Source organism: Neolamprologus brichardi, chromosome 10 (assembly GCF_056152115.1).
Source record: "Neolamprologus brichardi isolate AB-2024 chromosome 10, ASM5615211v1, whole genome shotgun sequence".
In the NCBI taxonomy this organism is placed as follows: Eukaryota; Metazoa; Chordata; class Actinopteri; order Cichliformes; family Cichlidae; genus Neolamprologus; species Neolamprologus brichardi.
In genome coordinates this window covers 23355688-23377230 of record NC_142113.1, presented here as the reverse complement: position 1 = coordinate 23377230, position 21543 = coordinate 23355688, and positions in this window count along the sequence as shown.

Below are 21543 nucleotides of genomic sequence, written 5' to 3'. Positions count from 1 at the left end.
AGCACGAGTCAAAGTTGTATGTTGTATGTAGATTGTGAACACAAGCACTAGAAAATTGTTTTCCTCAAAAAGCGTCTGTTCTCCCTTAAACCGCGCTGCCAGTCAAACCGCGCAGGCAGCACGGTGTGATTGGGTGTGACGGACAGTGTGTCGGGTGTGACGGCAGGGTGTTTGGTAAATGGTAAATGGCCTGCATTTGTATAGTGCTTTTCTAGTCCTTAAGGACCCCAAAGCGCTTTACACTACATTCAGTCATTCACCCATTCACACTCATATTCACACACTGGCACAATGGCAAGCTACATTGTAGCCACAGCTGCCCTGAGGCGAGGCTGCCGGACACAGGCGCCACCGGGCCCTCTGACCACCACCAGTAGGCAAACATGGGGTTAGTATCTTGCCCAAGGATATTTGGCCATGCAGCCAGGAGGCAGCCTGGGATCGAACCACCGATCTTCTGTGGCTGACCTGCTCTGCCACCTGAGCTACAGCCAGCTACAGTTTCTAATCTGTATGACCTGTGACGTCATGAAATGATGATAGTGGACTTCTGGAGGTGTAGAAGAGCTAATACCCCAATCACCATCAACGGCACTGCTTCCGTTTCCTAGGTTTACATCTGGCGCAGGATCACACATTGTAAGTTCACACAAACAGCATACACCTTCATAGACAGCACAGTGTTACGTCACGCAGCGCAGTGTGAAGGGTATGACCGCAGCGAGGTGTGACCTGTGTATCCGATGTCACTGGTGTGACGTTACGCAGCTTTTGCAGATGGCAGCACGGTGTTACGTGAGGGGTGTATACTGAGCTCTCTCCTGTCCTCACTCTACACCTACGACTGCATGGCCACTGATATCTCTTATTTCATTGTGAAGGAGGATCTCAGTGCCTTTAAACTTTATTGCTAAGAAAACCATCTCACCCTCAATGTCACAAAAACAGAAGAGATGATAGTGGACTTCTAGAGGTGTTGTAAAGCACATACCCCGATCACCATCAATGGCGCTGTGATGGCAGCGCGGTGTCTTGGGTGTGACAACAGCGCGGTGTGACCGGTGTGACCAGTGTGACGTCATGCAGCCTTCGCAGAGGGCAGTGTGACCGTTGTTACGTCATACAACCATCGCAGATGGCAGGTCGGTGTAGCGTCAGGCGTGTATACTGCGCTCTCTCCTGTCCTCACTCTACACCTACGACTGCACGGCCACTAGTATCTCCAATTTCATTGTCAAGTTTGCGGACCATACAACAATGGTGGGTCTTATCGCCAAAGGTTAATCCCGGATGTGACTGGTGTGACAGCAGCGAGGTTTGACCGGTGTAATGTCATTCACCCTTCGCAGACGGTAGCTTGGTGTTACGTCAGGGGTGGATACTGAACTCTCATGTACTCACTCTACACCTACATCTGCACGGCCACTAATATCTCCTAATTCATTGTGAAGTTTGCGGATGACACAACAGTGGTTGGTGACGGTTACAAGGAGGATCTCAGTGCCTTTAAACTTTATTGCTAAGAGAACCATCTCACCCTCAATATCACAAAAACAGAAGAGATGATCGTGGACTTCTAGAGGTGTTATAAAACACATACCCCGATGTGCTGTGGAAAGAGAGAACAGCTTCCGTTTCCTAGCTGTACATCTGGCAGAGGATCTGACATGGTCAGTTCACACGAACAACATACCCCTTCATAGACAGTGCAGTTTCACAGGAGTGACAAACTGCGCTAACGGTGACACTGCGGTAACCGCGAAACCATGCTGCCCACGAAACAACGCTACCCGTGAAAACACGCTCATACATCATAGAGCATCAAAGGGAGTAGGGCCACTGTCAGTCATCTTTAAGAAAAAAGATTCTATTTGTCATGTCGATGGGAAGCTTCCCAGCCTGGAAGTTATCCAAACTTTGGAGACTTCACTAGATCTACCTGAGACCTCTGGGGTTATGCTACACGTAAAAGAGAGAGCTTATACTACAGTGAAAGCCCCAAACTGAGCAGCAATGAGACTTCCAAGAGTGAGGAAAACCCCACCGGCTGATGTGACTGTCCAACACCTACTTGAAAAAGGTGTTACCTTTGCTATGGGAACTAAGACAGGAAGGTAGCAACTGTTTGCCCCTCCTGTCATATGCCAACATGCCTCGAGCGAAGCACGAGTCAAAGTTGTATGTTGTATGTAGATTGTGAACACAAGCACTAGAAAATTGTTTTCCTCAAAAAGCGTCTGTTCTCCGTTAAACCGCGCTGCCAGTCAAACCGCGCAGGCAGCACGGTGTGATTGGGTGTGACGGACAGTGTGTCGGGTGTGACGGCAGGGTGTTTCTAATCTGTATGACCGATGTGACGTCATGCAACCTTCGCAGACAGCAGCACCTTGTTACGTCACGCTGAGTGGTATGACGGGTGTGACGGCAGTGCGGTGTGACCGGTGCGAAGTCACGCAGCCTTCACAGAAGGCGGCGCGGTGTTAAGTCATTCAGCCTTAGCAGACGGCCGTGTGGTGTTACGTCAGGGGTGTACCATCTCACCCTCAATGTCAAAAAAACAGAAGAAATGATAGTGGACTTCTAGAGGTGTAGTAAAGCATAACCCCGAACACCATCAACGGCGCTGCTGTGGAAAGAGTGAACAGCTTCCGTTTCCTAGCTGTACATCTGGCGATGGATCTCACATAGTCAGTTCACACGAACAACATACCCCTTCATAGACAGCACAGTTTGACGGGAGTGACAAACCTCGCTAGCCATGACACTGTGGTACCCGTGAAACCATGCTGCCCATGAAACCGCGCTGCCCATTAAACCGTGCTGCCCGTGAAACCGCGCTATCCGTGAAACCGCGCTGCCCGTGAAACCGCGCTGCCCGTGAAACCGCGCTGCCCGTGAAACCGCGCTACCCGTGAAACCGCGCTGCCCGTGAAAACACGCTACCCGTAAAACTGCGCTGCCTATGAAAACACACTACCCGTGAAACTGTGATACCCGTTAAACCGCGCTGCCAGTTAAAACGCGCAGGCAGCACGGTGTGACAGGTGTGACGGGCAGTGTGACGGGTGTGACGGCAGCGCGTTTCTAATCTGTGTGACTGATGTGACGTCATATAACCTTCGCAGACAGCAGCAAGGTGCAAGTGGTGTGACGGGTATGACGGCAGCGCAGTGTGAACTGGGCGTATACTGAACTCTCTCCTGTCCTCACTCTACACCTACGCCTGCACGGCCACTAGAATCTACAATTTCATTCTCAAGTTTGCGGATGACACAGCAATGGTGAGTGACAGTTTACAAGGAGGATGTCAGTGCCTTTTTACTCCAGTGCTAAGACTACAACTCACCCTCAATATTACAAAACCAGAAGAAATGATAGTGGACTTCTGGAGGTGTAGAAGAGCACATACCCCAATCACCATCAACGGCACTGCTGTGTAAAGAGGGAACAGCTTCCGTTTCCTAGGTTTACATTTGGCGCAGGATCTCACATGGTAAGTTCACACAAACAGCATACACCTTCATAGACAGCACAGTGTTACGTCACACAGCGCAGTGTGACGGGTATGACCGCAGCGAAGTGTGACCTGTGTATCTGATGTCACTGGTGTGACGTTACGCAGCCTTTGCAGATGGCAGCACGGTGTTACGTAGCATGCAGCACATCTGCGAAAATTGTATGACATCACATCAGTCACACATATTAGAAATGCGCTGCCGTCACACCGGTCACATTGCCCGTCATGCAGTGCTGCCTGCGCGGTTTAGTTGGCAGCGCAGCTTAACGGGTATCACGGTTTTACGGGTAGAGCGTTTTCATGGGCAGCATGGTTTCACGGGTAGCGCAGTTTGTCACTCCCGTTAAACTGTGCTGTCTATGAAGGGGTATGTTGTTCGTGTGAACTGACCATGTGAGATCCTGCGCCAGATGTAAACCTAGGAAACAGAAACTGTTCCCTCTTTACACAGCAGTGCCGTTGATGGTGATTGGGGTATGTGCTCTTCTACACCTCCAGAAGTCCACTATCATTTCTTCTGGTTTTGTAATATTGAGGGTGAGTTGTAGTCTTAGCACTGGAGTAAAAAGGCACTGACATCCTCCTTGTAAACTGTCACTCACCATTGCTGTGTCATCAGCAAACTTGAGAATGAAATTGTAGATTCTAGTGGCCGTGCAGGCGTAGGTGTAGAGTGAGGACAGGAGAGAGTTCAGTATATGCCCAGTTCACACTGCGCTGCCGTCATACCCGTCACACCACTTGCACCTTGCTGCTGTCTGCGAAGGTTATATGACGTCACATCAGTCACACAGATTAGAAACGCGCTGCCGTCACACCCGTCACAATGCCCGTCACACCTGTCACACTGTGCTGCCTGCGCGTTTTAACTGGCAGCGTGTTTTCACGGGCAGCGCAGTTTCACGGGTAGCGCGGTTTCACAGGTAGCGCGGTTTCACGGGCAGCGCGGTTTCACGGGCGGCGCGGTTTCACGGGCAGCGCGGTTTCACGGGCAGCGCGGTTTCACGGGCAGCGCGGTTTAATGGGAGCGCGGTTTCATGGGCAGCATGGTTTCATGGGTACCACAGTGTCATGGGTAGCGCGGTTTGTCACTCCCGTCAAACTGTGCTGTCTATGAAGGGGTATGTTGTTTGTGTGAACTGACTATGTGAGATCCACCGCCAGATGTACAGCTAGGAAACGGAAGCTGTTCAATCAAGAAGAAAAACAGGGACAGGTTTCCCAATGTTTTGCATCATCCCTCTCTTTAACAAGACTTTTTTAACCCTGTAAAGCCAAGTGCATCATATTTGATACATGAGTTTTTGAGACTTCTACATCATCAGTGATGTTTTTTTTTCTCGTAAAACAAAACATAGAAATTCTACAACACATTTTTAAACAACTGAAAAAATGCCACATGTAGCAAAACATGATACACATGAAATTCCAAAAAGCTGGGAGAAGAGAAAAAATTTCATTTTGGTGGGCTCCACATGGTCCAGAGGCACAAAGTGATGCTTCTGAAGTCATGATATGGTGATAAAATGTGTGTTTTTATTAAATATGTTCCATCTATTCGGGATGTTAAGGAGAACAAGTCCAGATTTAATTATGAGAAAATAAACACAGAGTCAAAATCTTTCAAACAACCGTGTCTCTCACTCAGTGGAGCAGACTGATTCCTAACAAGAGGACCTGCAGTGTTGTTGGAAATGCTGAAAAGGACAAAAATCGGGTATAAAAAAAGAAACGGCAATAAAATGTATGTTAAGATGTTCTATAGGCAATAAGACACTGTCCTCTAACCCATCCAGAGCATATAAGCATAAAGGTATAGACAGTCTCTGGTTGTCATGGTTTTTTTGTTAATTACATATACGTTATAGCACGAACTGATTAAAGTGCAGATGCTGAAACCACTTGTGCACCACAGTCACTGCGAAACAAATGCTGCTTCTTTCCTGTGTTAAAGTCTTGTCTGTTGTTTCTTTGTCACACTAAAAACTCGCACACATGAGGTGTCTGACAAGCATCTGCACTGACAGTTCATGAATCCACTAGGACGTCACTCGTGGTCAGAGTCCAAGAGTCTGAGAGTTTATGGTGCAGAGGAAGAATATGATTCAAATCAAAGGATTATTATTTGCAGCTGCAAAGAGAGACCACAAGGTGTCGGTCTAATGCTTCTGTAGTTTATGTTCATGTGAAAAATTTCACATAAAAAACATTTGAAAATCTCCTTTTTTTTTCTGAATCACTTATCCAATCCAGAGTTGTGGTGAGACTGGAGCCTATGCAGGTGCCAGGAGGTGAACGGTAAGGTGTTGATTGATTGATTGATATGTTTATTGATTAGCATTCAAATATCTCAGTGAAGACAGAACAAAGATTTACCACAAAGCAAGAAAGCATGAGACAAGGCTAATCAAAAGGTATTGGCTGAAGCATTTGCTTATTACGCCAACCCTTTTAACAAAAGATCTTTTAGCATGCAGCTCCTGTACACAGGGCTTGAAGCAAATAATAAAATTCAATTCAATTCAATTTCATTTATATAGCGCCAAATCACAACAAATGTCGCCTCAAGGCGCTTCATAGATACAGAGAGAAAAGCCCAACAATCATATGACCCCCTATGAGCAAGCACTTTGGCGACAGTGGGAAGGAAAAACTCCCTTTTAACAGGAAGAAACCTCCGGCAGAACCAGGCTCAGGGAGGGGCGGCCATCTGCTGCGACCGGTTGGGGTGAGAGAAGGCAAACAAAGCAAAAACAAAACAAACAAACAAACAAACAAGAAAAAACACCACCACCTTAGTAAGTAACTACATCAAAGCAAAAGAATCAAGAGGTTTTCTGTTTTTTGTTTTTGTTTTTTTTTTGCTCTTTTCATTCTTGATATATATATTTTTCTAATACTCTATTTTTAAACATATTTTTAAACAAGGAAAATGAACTACACCTTTTTAAATCACTGTCATAACTATTCCACAGGTTAACTCCTCTAACAGAAACACATCTCTGCTTTATATTTGTCCTTATCTTGTTTTTTTTAAAGAAATCTGTTCCCCTTAAGTCATATTGACTCTCTCTGACTTTGAACAGCTTCTGAGTACTGGGGCAAAGCAAGTTATTTTGTGCTTTATACATTATCTGTGCCATTTTATATTCAACTAAATCATAAAATTTCAGGGTATTCAGATTAATAAACAAAATGTTAGTTGGTTCTATATAGTTTGATTGGTTTATAATTCTTATAGCTCTTTTTTGCAACTTGAAAATAGGAAGAGTGTTCGTTTTATATGCATTACCCCATATCTCCAGACAGTAAGTCATATATGGAAGCAACAGAGTACAATAGAGTGTGTATAATGATTTTTTGTTCAGGACATGCTTTGTTTTATAGAGAATAGCAATGGTTTTTGACATTTTTGTTTTCACATGGTTTATATGAGACTTCCAACTCAGCTTATCATCAATTATCACTCCAAGAAATTTATTTTCGTACACTCTTTCAATTTCAATTCCATTAACCCTGATTTTAGATACATTTTTCATTTGTCTAGTGCCAAAAATAATCAATTTTGTTTTCTTTATATTTAATGATAACTTATTTACATCAAACCAGTTTTTTAATATATTTAACTCCTTTTCCGCTGTAGTCAGAAGCTGTTCTAGGTTTTTACCTGAGCAATACAGAGTGGTATCATCAGCAAACAATACACATTTTAACAGTTTGGAAATGCTACATATGTCATTTATGTATAATATAAATAATTTAGGGCCCAGCACAGAGCCCTGAGGAACACCACAAGTTACCTTCAACTGCTTAGATTTTACATTATTGAATTCGACATATTGATATCTGTCATCCAGGTAACTTTTCATCCACTTGTATGCTAACCCTCTTATGCCATATCTCTCTAGTTTATTCATTAATATAGAATGATCAATCGTATCAAGCGCCTTTTTTAAGTCTATAAAAACACCAACAGTATATTCCTTATTATCTATAGCATTAGATATCCCTTCTACAAGTTCCATCACTGCCATCGAAATGGACCTTTTCACTCTAAAGCCATATTGGTTATCACTTAGGAGATTATGCTTCTCAATATATTTATCAAGTCTATTAACAAATAACTTTTCTAAAATTTTTGAGAACTGTGGGAGCAGTGATATTGGCCTATAATTGGTAAACTGACTTCTCTCTCCGTTTTTATGGATTGGAATAACTTTTGCTATTTTCATTTGTGAGGGAAATACACCAGTTTGAAAGGACAGATTACAAATGTATGCGAAAGGTTGCACTATATATTCTATAATACTTTTAACTAATATCATGTCAATACCAAAACAGTCAGTGGACTTTTTATTTTTAAATGTCTTCACAATGTTAATTATTTCTCTATGAGTTACAGCACCAATAAACATGGAGGACACATTCTGAGTAATATGTTTATTTAGGTCGTTATTATTTCTTGACTCTGGAATTTCTTTTGCTAAATTAAAGCCAACATTTACAAAGAAATCATTAAATTCATTTGCAATGTCTTTAGTTTTATCAAGCACAATATCTTTATCTTTTTTAAAATAATCTGGATAATTCTTATTTTTTGAGCCCTTTTTGATTATACTATTTAATATCCTCCATGTTTCTTGTGTGTTACTTCTACTTTGCTCCAATAATTTGTGGTAATATTCTTTCTTACTTGTTCTTATAATATTTACTAATCTATTTTTATATAACTTGTACTTTATTTCAGCATCTTTTGTCCTCTGTTTTATGAATCTCTTATATAGATTATTTTTCTTTTTACATGCATCTTCTATCCCCTTTGTGATCCATGGCTTATTTGATCTGTGATGCTTTCTAGTGATTTTCATTAAAGGACAATGTTTTTCATATAGTGAAATTACAGTTGATAAGAATGCATCATATGCACTATTTGAATCTTCATTTGCAAAAACCTCATTCCAATTGTGTTCCTTTAAGTCCACCTGGAGGGCAGCAATGGCTCTTGTTGTTCTAAGTCGTATCATATCAAATATTTGATTCTTTTGTTTAGTTTTAATCCCAAAATAATTTTGAAAAATTGCAAAAACAGGAAGATGATCGCTTATATCAGTTATCAGAAGTCCACCTACTATTTCATGGTCAATTTTATTTGTGAATATATTATCTATCAATGTAGCTGTATCAATTGTTATTCTACTTGGTTTTATAATTACAGGGAAAAGGGAGTTACTATACATTGTATTTATGAAATCTGTTGTTTTCTGATGTCCATTTGGGTTTAGCAAATCTATATTAAAATCACCACAAATTATTTGCACTTTTTTATCATTTAGGTTGCTAAACATAGCAGCAAGTTTTTCATTGAATGTCTCAAGGCATGAACCTGGTGTCCTATAGATGCAACTTATAATTATATTGTTAGCTTTTTCAACATGGATTTCAATAGTGACACATTCCAATACGTTATCTATGGTGCTTGACATACATTCAATCAGACTACATTTCAAAACTTTATCTACATATAAGGCAACACCGCCTCCTTTTTTATTCACCCTGTTCATTGTAAATAATTTGTATCCTTCCAGTCCCATTTCACTAATTTTCTCATTATCGAGCCATGTTTCTGATATTGCAATTATATTAAACTTTTTTAACTTACTTAAACATTCTGTAATTTTAGAAAAATTTTTATACAGGCTTCTACTATTGAAATGTATGACCGACAATGCATTTGCCATTTTAATATTCATATTGAATTGGTCATCCGTATAGTACTCACAAGTATTATTGGTGTTATTGTAGAAGTGGGTATCTGGGTCAATGTTACTTTCAGGGTCATGCATGTTGTGCTCTGCATAGTTAAACGTTTTGAAGTTCGTTTTCTCAGCGTGTGTGGCAAAATAACCACCTTGACAGTCCTTTTCATAATCAAATTCTTCCTCTTCAATATCTCTGAATGGAAACCTATAATCTGTGTCCAAACTTGTCATTTATGTGTTTTTGTTTTTGTTGTTGTTTTTTGAGCCGTAAGGCCAGAAACACTTTCCATACCCATTGTTCATTATCCAATCGTCACTTTTCCAATAGATTCCAGAGCAGATTCCTGATTATTTATATTGCTCTAAGTCTTTGAGTTCTCTTATCATCACAACTTTCGCTTGTTCGGGATTGCCATTTAGTCTTATCATTACTTTGCAGTTCCTCGTCCATGTCGCTTGTATCTTATTTTGTTTTCTCAGGCTGCGTGCCTGTCTTGCAATTTCAGCAGTCTTTTCGTTAAATGTTCATTTAAATACACACCAGTCCCTTTAAGCTTCTTACCCTGTTTCAGTAACTCAATCTTTGTTTTGCGACTCACAAACCGAAGAATAATTGATGGCTTTGTTTTACTGTCTTTCCTGGGGAGCGTGTGGCATGCTGCAATATGATGGCTCTGAATACTTACATTCTTCGTTTGAAGGAATTTTATCACTTGCTGTTCAAGCGTTTGCAGCTCCTCTACCGGGGCATCTTCACCATCTTTACCTCCCCCAGCTGTTACTCCGGCGTAGGTTCGGTGTTGCGTCTCCAGTCCACTTATGACTAAATCATCCATTCTTGTGTATTGTTCAAGGTCCTCAATTCGCCGTTCCAAGTCGTCTATTTTCTTGTCCTTGTCCTTTATGAGGTTTTTTAGTTGTTTTATTTCATCCATTAGGTCATGTAGCATACCTTGTTGTTTAGCCACTTTGCTCAGTTCATCAGACATGAAATTAAGCGATTTCTTAATCTCCTCCAACTCCTCTTCAACTCCTGGGTTTGCTCTTTTAGGCGGCATTTTGAAAATGATGAGATTTGTATTTCCTTGTGATGGCCCGTTGAAGTCACTGTTGATTAACTTGTTGGTTGAGCCTTGGCCTAGTGGTTGCTGGAGGATCCTGGGCCTAGTGGCTGCTGGAGGATCCTGGGCCTAGTGGCTGCTGGAAGAGCCTGGGCCTAGTGGCTGCTGGAAGAGCCTGGGCCTAGTGGCTGCTGGAAGAGCCTTGGCCTGGTGGCTGCTGGAGGATCCTGGGCCTGGTGGCTGCTGGAGGATCCTGGGCCTGGTGGCTGCTGCAGGAGCCTGGGCCTGGTGGCTGCTGGAAGAGCCTGGGCCTGGTGGCTGCTGGAGGATCCTGGGCCTGGTGGAGCAGGAGGGTCCTGGGCCTGGTGGCTGCTGGAGGGTCCTGGGCCTGGTGGCTGCTGGAGGGTCCTGGGCCTGGTGGCTGCTGGAGGATCCTGGGCCTGGTGGAGCAGGAGGGTCCTGGGCCTGGTGGCTGCTGGAGGGTCCTGGGCCTGGTGGAGCAGGAGGGTCCTGGGCCTGGTGGCTGCTGGAGGGTCCTGGGCCTGGTGGAGCAGGAGGGTCCTGGGCCTGGTGGCTGCTGGAGGGTCCTGGGCCTGGTGGCTGCTGGAGGGTCCTGGGCCTGGTGGCTGCTGGAGGATCCTGGGCCTGGTGGAGCAGGAGGGTCCTGGGCCTGGTGGCTGCTGGAGGATCCTGGGCCTGGTGGCTGCTGGAGGATCCTGGGCCTGGTGGCTGCTGCAGGAGCCTGGGCCTGGTGGCTGCTGGAAGAGCCTGGGCCTGGTGGCTGCTGGAAGAGCCTTGGCCTAGTGGCTTATTTTTCAGTTTTGGTGCAACAAGCTACCAATTGTCTGGTGTTCGTTTCTTTTTCCGTAGATATGTGTGCTTCCTTCTTGTGTCGTTTGTTGTCTTCAGTTTTGTCAAAAAAAAATATTTTTTTTTTGTCTTCAGTTTTGTCAAATTAGTAGAATACCTTGTCTTGGGCTGCTACTCCCTGGAGTCTGCTACTCAAGCTGCTGCTGCTCTCTGTGCACACTGGTGTGCTTCCGGCTTGTGTCCGGCTCTGGACACAAGCCGGTGCACCCTGGACAGGTTAGCAGTCTATCGCAGGAGTAACACAGAGACGTACAATCATTCATGCATGTGTTTGGACTGTGAGAGGAGGCTGGGGTATCTGAAGAGAACCCACGCAGGTACAGGGAGAAAAAACCAACTCCACACAGAAAGGCTCTAACCAGCTGGCAGATTCAAACCCAGGACCTTCTTTCTGTGAGTTGACAGTGATAAACGCTGCACCGCCATGTTTCAAAACACATTCATACTGTTTTATAACCTGCAATTTCTAAACGGTAACAACAGTATTATAGTTTTCTACAATACACAGAAACACACAAACTCAGCTGCACTAAGAAATAAACATCATGTGATTCTGAGCTGCGTTCATAGGCAGGATATTTAAGGACATTTTGGATATATTGCGACTTCTCCTGGGAAGCGTTTCAAAACTGAAGAAATCCATTCTTGTTTATTATTCAGCTTTGACAGTTTGGGCGTGTTGTTTCATATTTTTGCATTTCAAAATGTATTATTTATATAAATGATATTTGTAAGGCATCTGATAAATTAAAATTTGTATTATTTGCAGACGACAAATATTTTTTTGTTCTGGGGGGAATCTAAAGGAGCTGCTGGATACAATTAAATCAGAAATGTGCAAAATTTTAAAAATGGTTTGACAGGAATAAACCATCTCTAAAACTAAGTAAAACTAAAATAGTCTTATTTGGGAATTCCCTGAGAAACGCACAAGTGCATATTCATATAGATGGTCTGGAAATTAAAAGAAAGTTGTGGAACACAAGTTTCTTGGTGTGATAGAAGATGATAAATCAAGCTGGAAGATGCATATAAATCAGATACATAACAAAATTTCAAGAAGTATTTCATTTAGAGTAAAGTAAAACACATTCTGGACCACAAATCATCCCACATTCTCTACTGTTTACCGATTTCACCATATTTGCATTACTGTGCAGAGGTTTGCTATCATCAATCTTTATATTACAAAAAAGGGCCATAAGAATAATCCAAAAACTGGTTACAGAGATCATACAAATCCACTATCCTTAAAATCAAAAATACTAAAATTCACAGATCTGTTCTTTTTTCTTACAGCACAAATTATGTATAAAGCAATAAACATCCTACGTCCTGACAATATTCTAAATTTGTGGCTACTCACACAGATACTAAGGAGAAGTGGACAAAGACAATGAGACAGGAAAAGGTATAAAACACAGAAGACAAATGACTACCAAAATAAAACAGGAAGTGAGGAACAATAACTAAACAGGGACATCCAGACACAGGACTAAACTAAACAAAGAGGAGCTGATGCAAGAGGATAAGACAAGAATCGCCAAGACAACCAGACTAAATTATAACAAAAACTAAAGGCTACAAAAACACTTAAGAAAACATGAAGTTAAATAAACAAGTCTATGGGCACCAAACAAAGAACCTCAAATCTCAGAAAGCCACAGACAATGAATTTCCTCATAAATTTTATTTTGAGAAACAGAAACGTTCTTTTTAAATTGCTGAACTCTTTGCCCACACAGTCTTTCACAGAGTGATGTACCCCTGTCCTTACTTCTGAAAAGCTCTGCCTTTCTGTGATGCTCTTTTTATTCCCCAGTTACTACTAACTGAGATCTTCCATCGTTTTGTTAGCATTACATTCTGTTGGCCCCAAGCTTTTAGCAATATGTTGCAAGCATCAAATTCATAACAAGCAAAATTATTTATCAGTTTTGACCCAAGCCTGAACCTGAAATAACTGGCAGAAAACTGAGCAAAGTTTTTGTGCAATTTATTGCTCACACTAGCACTGCATGTGTCTTATTATTATTAAGTTTTCCCATGAATAAAAATCACACTGATGATGCAGAAGTCTCAAAAACTCATACATTAAATATCAAACATATACTTGGTGTTACAGGGTTAGGTCGTTTCTGCAAATAATTACATTTTTTCTTTCATTTTTAATTATTGTTTAACCTTTTTTTGTTACTTTTGAATTTCAGATATGCACAAAAGAAAGAAGGGTAACTAACCAAACCAACAATAATTACATCCGCCTCGAATAGTCTGGATTGCTTTGTCTTTACAGTTTGTTTCGGTGACATCAGTATTTCTGTCCTCACTCTGTCGTTGATACATAAACACAGTCCCATTCTTCCATTTTTCTTCTCATGAAAGTCTTTTCTCATGAGTCAGTTGCGCCATAACAGAAATTAAATTCACTGTTTTCAGTCATTCGTCTCGCATTGGTGGGTAAGGTGTCACCCTATTTTTATTTGTTAGCTCTGTGGTAATCGGTCTCAGGGCAATCACATAGAGACAAGCAAGCGTTCATGGTCACATTCACACCTACAGGCAATTTAGAATAACCAGTTAACCTAACCCCACGCTTGTCTCTGTACTGAAAGCCCATGCAGATGTTAAGAGAACATGCAAACTCCACATAAAAAGGTTAATAGCACCAACTCCTGTGCCACCATGCTGCCCTCATCATATTTTATTTTCATCAAAATGCAAACCTTGTAGCTTTCTATGGGTAACTTTCCCTGATGATGCATTAAACAGTGATTACTTTCTCATAACTATAATAAAACGCATTTCCAGACTTTAGAAAAGTGCAGAACCAGTCAAAAAGTTGGCCTCAAGATGTAGGACAGGGAGACAAGGAATAAACTCACTTTAGTCCTGAATATACAGGGGGACAGAGACGAAGAAAAAACAAAGCCTGCACATGAAGGCCCTTTGCAGCTAGGATATATTTAGAACAGATTTTCACACTTGGTAAACAAGGCGAGCCATTTAAATATTGCCGCATTCATGCTGGCGCTGCTCCTGCCCTTGTTGCTGCTGCCATATATGAAAGACCATTTTGTGTCCTAGATGTGGTTGGTCTAGACATCTCCATTGTCTGCTCTACGCTGCTCCATGTGCCAACAGTAAATCTCATTAAGAGTGACAGGGACTGGCGGAACGGGGGCTCGCTCACAGGCTCGGCAGCTAAAAATAGAGAAAGAGGGTGATTATACTCCACAAATCTGTGATTACACATGAACTGGTAAGTGGTGATGCAAATCTACAGGACTGATCCCGTCCAAACACTTGAGTATGCAGGCAATGAAGCAAACATTTGATATTTACTTTCCTCATTAAATGCAAACACTAAGAAGGGATGCAGACTTAACTGTGAAAATTTAACTCCTGCACAGACAGTGTCTCTGTGATTCAAATCAGGACCACTAGATGGCAAACTAGGTTTATACTAAAAAATGTTCCCATGAGGTAATAACCAGCTCAGCTCCATACATAGAAACACAGACTGAGTACCGTATTCTTTCTGGATTTGGCTCAAAGGACGAAAAACTGCACAGCAGCACTGTTACAGGTTTAGTTTTGAGGGATGTGGTGATTTTAATTTGAAAGAGGAGTGCTGTCAGCTTCAATTCGTCCTGCTGTGTGTTTGGCATTTCCTATTGTGTGAGTTTTCATACTGTCAATGGTGTTAAAAGGACATGGATGTCATTTAAAATTAATGAATTCATAGCTTAAAAGAACTGGCGTTGCATACAACTGTAGAAATGCAGCCCTAATTGCAAAAAAGTTTGGATGCTGCGTAATAAAAACAGAATACAATGATTTGCAAATGTCATAAACCTGCATTTACAATAGAATATACAAAACATATCAAACATTTTATTGTTTCATCAGAGAAATTTTTGATTTTGAATTTGATGACAGCAAAACATTTCAAAATTTGAAACGGGCAATGAAAAGCTAGAAAAATAGACGCTGTTAATTGGAAACAGATTAGTAACATGATGGTTTAAAAGGGGCATCATAGAGAGGCAAAGATTGATTAATCTGAAAACACTACATCTTTATAGATAGTAGAACAATTTCAGAAATATGTTCCTCAGCATAAGATTGTGAAACCTTTAAAGACCTCATCATCTACAGTGTATATTATCAAAACATCCTGAGAATCTGGAGAAATCTGTGTGCAAAGGCACAAGATGAAAAATCAGTAATGCAGGCCTGAGATCTTCAGGCCCTCGAGTGGCAAAACATTAAAAACAAGCATGAATCTGTCATGGAAATCAATGCATGGGCTCAGGAACACTTAAAGAAATCACTGTTTGAGAATCCAGTTCAATGTAAGTTAAAGCTCTTTCATATAAAGTAGAAACCACGTGTGAACATGCTCCAGAAATACAGTGTTTGAAAAACATGTCGTGAAGAGGAAGACCCAAACTCAGAATATCAGGAGGGTGAGCAGTTTATTTAGGCTGAAGAGTAAAATCCAAACGGGAAGTGAAAATCTTTGATTAACAGAAACCTACACTACGAAACAGGAATACTGAAGATGTCTGACATTCTAATAATGAACAAAGGGAGACGCTGACAATAAGACAATAAGAAGGTGATCAGGAGAAGTGGAGACACGCAGCAGAACTGAATCTAACTAATGAGGCAAGATACACAAACAGAACATAATGCATGAGGCGAGAGACCATCAAAGTAAAACAGGAAGCATAAACACAGTCGGACACTAACACTCATGAACTTGACACAGACAAAAGGTAAACAAACACTGGGCCATGACAGACTACAACAGGGGACGCTAGGAAGGACCCACACAGACACTGGACTAAAATGAACAGGACACAAGAGGGAACTAATTAAGTCAAGAGATTAAGAACTAGAATCATGAATAACTAAACTAGGAAACACTGGGAAAAAAGCAATGAGATAAAAGAACTTAAACAAAAACGATTCAAGACCACAGAAGCTGGGACCACTGGGAAAAACCTAGAAAGCATGACACTGCCGTCTTCTCTGGGCCAAAGTTAGTTTATGATGGATTCAGAGAACGTGTAAAAGAGTTCGGTAGTCAGAATTACAGAGTTCACAATTTGAAGTCAGTTTTGGAAGACGTGGACACATGCTTTTCTGGACTGGAGAGGAAACGGACCATCTGACTCAGTTTATATATAGTTCATATGCTTCCATCCAGACAACGTCTTTAACAGGGAAAGCCATGATATTGTTATGGTTTAGCCCCTGCAGGTGGGGATTGGTTGATCAATGGGCTAAATATGTTTTAAGGATCAATAAAGAAAGAATGTTTTATTAGATCTTTTAATGTTGACCTTTATCCACTTGTGTAGGATGCAATGCATAAACTTTGTGTTGGCTGTTGAAGTGGGACATGCCAGAGTTCAGAGGTTTATGCCGACAGTGCAGAAAAAAACTTCCCATAAATTCAAAATCTCCTACTTTTCCTTTTCTTTCTGTTCTTTGATCCTAAAAAAAAAACCCAAGGTGGAAATAATCCAATAACCATCGTCTCCTACAGTTTCTATGCGTGCACGTTAATATGATGCAATTTCATTTAACAAATCTTTCTCTGAGTGTGAGCCATTTGTGCAGAGAGTAAACAAAAGAACAATCAACTCTTGAGACGGCTTTGACCCTCTATAGCTGGAACAAGCCTCCTCACTAGATATGCATGACCAAAGATTACCCAGGAATAAGAATGTTATGGGGGCCCTATAGGGGTTAAAGCTGTGGTACACTGCTAAGGATTTTGATCATCTTGAGCAGGATCTTGAGCACTTGTGTTTATTTAAAAAAAAAAAAAATCATCCCATTACTATGGTGGCTGGGAAGTGCAAATCGCAACAAATTAAAAAACCACAACAAATTAAAAACCCGCAACAAATTAAAAAAACCCACAACAAATTACAAAAACCCGCAACAAATTACAAAAACCCGCAACAAATTAAAAAACCTCACAACAAATTACAAAAACCCGCAACAAATTACAAAAACCCGCAACAAATTAAAAAAACCCGCAACAAATTACAAAAACCCGCAACAAATTACAAAAACCCCTCAACAAATTACAAAAACCCGCAACAAATTACAAAACCCCACAACAAATTAAAAAACCCCACAACAAATTACAAAAACCCACAACAAATTACAAAAACCCGCAACAAATTACAGAACCCCACAACAAATTAAAAAACCCCACAACAAATTACAAAAACCCACAACAAATTACAAAAACCCGCAACAAATTACAAAACCCCACAACAAATTAAAAAACCCCACAACAAATTACAAAAACCCGCAACAAATTAAAAAACCCCACAACAAATTACAAAAACCCACAACAAATTAAAAACTCCCACAACAAATTACAAAAACCCACAACAAATTACAAAAATCCACAACAAATTACAAAAACCCACAACAAATTAAAAATCCTTGACGGAAAGGGATTGTCTGAAATACCGGAAGTGCCGCAACGATTAGCCTAATAGGGCTTTTGGAGCGTGATGTCACGGGAGGGGGCGTGGCCATGATTTTTGGTTGAGGCGCCATGTTTCTGGACCAAACAAAGCGCTAGCGAAAGAGGAGCGAATGTACACAGATAACACCAGCTATGGTTCGTACTTGCTGTGCGGTCGGTTGTAAAGTTAGATCGCACGACCGGCAAGGGAATAAGGTTGAAAATGGTTTATCTTTTCATTCTTTCCCCACCTGGAAGCAACATGAGGCAGCTCTTGTATGGGATGTTACCAAAAGAAGGCGTCTAGTCTGGGTAGCAGCTGTGAGGCGAGCTGATATCCAGTTCTCTTCCATCTCCAAATATCTGTTGGTGCTCCAGACATTTTCATTCCGGTAAGTTATAGATATGTTCATATCGCTCTTTATCCGGTCTTTAAGTCTGACGTCACTAGCCATGTCTGGGGTCTAACGCTGCTGCAGGTCCATAAATCACTGAGAGTTGAAAAACTATCTAAAGTCTTTCATCTGTAATAAAATGATCAGCGTTCTGCTCTACCATGTGTAACAATTGAGTTTATCATCCAGGCAACCATGAAAACAAAACGTAATTTATGACATTTAACAGAGTTAGAAATTAGCAGGAAGTTAGCTCACTAGCTTCCATCTAAATGAGGGATTTTGGAAACAAATTCAAACGTACAGCTCTGCTATTACTTCCAACATAAATGAAGACAGAAAACTAAACAGCAGTGACGTTTGTAGGGTACTGTGAGTAAAATGTGTTTGATTTTCTCTTGAACATTCAAATTAGTGCAATCATAAATTCATTCATGAGGGGCAAATTACAGTGAGAACATGTGGAGGCTCTGGCTAAGTTCACACTGCACGCGAAAGCGCATCAAATCCGACTTTTTTTACCCTATGCGACCCACATCCAATCATGGTATGACAGTGTAAAAACAGCACAAATCCGATCTGGGTCACTTTCGTATGTGGTACTGAATCCGATACATATCTGATGTTTTAGAAAGCAATTGCTGTTTTAATGGTCATGTCGCATTAAATCTGTCTTTTATGTCACTGACACAAAACATATGCCAATTATCAGCGCTGGAGAAGCGCCCGAGAAGACATTGAGAACACTTGAGCGCTTTGTGTCCATCCCATGTAGATGTTAGTGAAACTGTTGGGAAGATAATGTGAACATTTATTTATACTGTATAATCTGCAGATTCTGACAGAAATCTGCAACTATCCTTTGAAGCACCGCTCCTCTCTAAAACAGCAATAAGGATAATTATTAGGCCATATATAAATAACAAAATAACTTAAAGCAAAGTCTGAAACAAGTCTTTATATTAAGGGCCATCAGTCAAACAATACTGTTTGGTCTGGGTCTGAACAGAGCGTGTTGTGTGTGACGTCTGCTTTTGCGCATGCGGGCCACTTTGAGTGTTCACAAAGGAGCGCTTTTCACATTTTATTTGTAGTGTGAACAAGCAGACACAAAAAATCAGATTTAAATATAAAAATCGGAATTGAGCATTAAGACCTGCAGTGTGAACGTAGCCATAGTGAGTTCAGTGCACTGATGTGACATTGTCCTGAAGGATTTAGTTATTCTCAATGGTTAAAGAAATTGCAATTATTTATTCATATTTATTATAAATAATCCTAATTATATATCTTGCTTCCATGTTTGTGTCCTGTGTCACAAAAAATACATTTTTTACTATAATACATTGATTAATGACCTGCAGAATCTCCTTATCATATTACGTGTCCATAATTGTCACCTAGTCTTTATGCTTTCTCCATCTTGAAAGTGATGACATCCTTGCATTACATACTTTAGGTTCATTTTCTGAAGGCAGGTTTCTGAGAGAGAACAGGCAGATTTGGAATATAACATGCAACGTTCTATAGATGGATACATAAAAAAAATGAAAAATTACATGTATGTGCTAAGTTTCTAAATACTTTGTTACATTTATGATAAATGGATTTGAAAGTAGATAAAACACATTTATGTCGGCCATGGCTCATTAGAGTCCTTGTCTTTAAATTAACTTTGTATGTTTCAGGTACTGCACTCTCAAAGACTGAATGAACCAGCATTGCAGCCATGGGTCACTGTGAGCATCACAGGGAAGGTTAAAGCCGCCCACTGCACCTGTAAGGCCGGAGTCGTGGAGACCTGCAGCCATGTCACTGCTCTTCTGTTTAAAGTAGAAGCAGCAGTGCGAATCCGTGACACAAGGACTGTTACAGATGAACCTGCATACCGGGTTTTGCTGGGTAATATGACCAAGATACAGCCAGAGGTTGGCCATAAGATAGACTTCTCCTCTTCAGCTGCCCAAAAACTGCTCTGGATCAAAACATAAACAGACCATCCATATTGAAAGGTAAAAGGAGCCGTCCCCAAAAACGAAGCATACCACCTGCTAATGTGGAGGAGTTGTCACTGCTATTGGATACTTTGCTGGAACACAGTAAAGCTGTGGTTTGTGGGAATGACCCATAATGTTTTATATATGGGTCTAGATTTATGCCTGTAGTGCACTGCCATGTAAAGAATTTGCATTTACTGAATATGTACTGACTGAGTACCACTGTTCAAAAGTTCAATAAAGAAACAATGTAATTTTTACCTCTTTTATTATAGAACATCACATCAGTTACAATGTAGAATCCATGTCATTTATAGTTTATAAAAGACAATGTTTACACAACATCATGACAGCATTTACAAGATATCACCCACTACTAACATTACTTTATTTACTATCAATTACTTCAATTTATCTTTTGAAAAATTACCACTATCTATACAGCACAAGACTTAATATTTAACAGGAGCAAATTTCACTTTTCCCTGGTTTTACTACCACACTGTTCACCAAAACAGCAGCAAACCTTCACCATCTTATCCAGAAGGGTCACCTCTTCACCCTCACATGGAAGAAGTAATCTGATTGGCATGGTGGTATGTCTGAAGCAGGTCCCTTGTGTAGCGCTGGAACCCAGTCACGATGTTTCATCCATTTCATAAGGTTGGTTTGCCTGCAATAATGCCACACAATTAGCAAGTCTATAAATAGAATGTTTTTTTTTCTAATTTGATCTGACCTCAGAGTGCATCGAAAACAAAACTAATAGGCTATCTGGTCTTTAAGTGATGGCGTGACGAATCCTGCTTAGTCCTACACTTAAAGTAGTCTGCGTTTAATATGGGTTTTGTGTTGTTAACATGTTTAATGTTTTGTATTGTCTTCTCTTTAATCTCAAAAAGCTCCTAAAAGCAGTCAGTGATCACTGTTGGCCTCCCTCTGCTTTTATCACCACTAATCATTTGAAAGCTCAGTTTTTAAAACCTTACGATGTAGCTACAGCCCAGCCCATGCAGCAGTATATGAATGACTAATCCTATTCATCCTTGTGGATGAATTATCTCAGTTGTTCTCCTGGCTGAAGTTTGGTCCGTTTACAGCAACCTGCCATGAGATTATTTGTTCCAGACCACCGAGAATCCTCACGATAACTTTTATCAAGTGGAAAAAAGTTAGCCTGTTTATATTATGCTAACATAGCTGTGTCGCTAGCGGTCACGTAGCACATGTTATATACCAGCTAGCCAACCTTCAGTAACCCTACAAACGTCACTGCTGTTTAGTTTTCTGTCTTCATTTATGTTGGAAGTGATAGCAGAGCTGTACGTTTGAATTTGTTTCCAAAATCCCTCATTTAGATGGAAGCTAGTGAGCTAACTTCCTGCTAATTTCTAACTCTGATAAATGTCATAAATTACGTTTTGTTTTCATGGTTGCCTGGA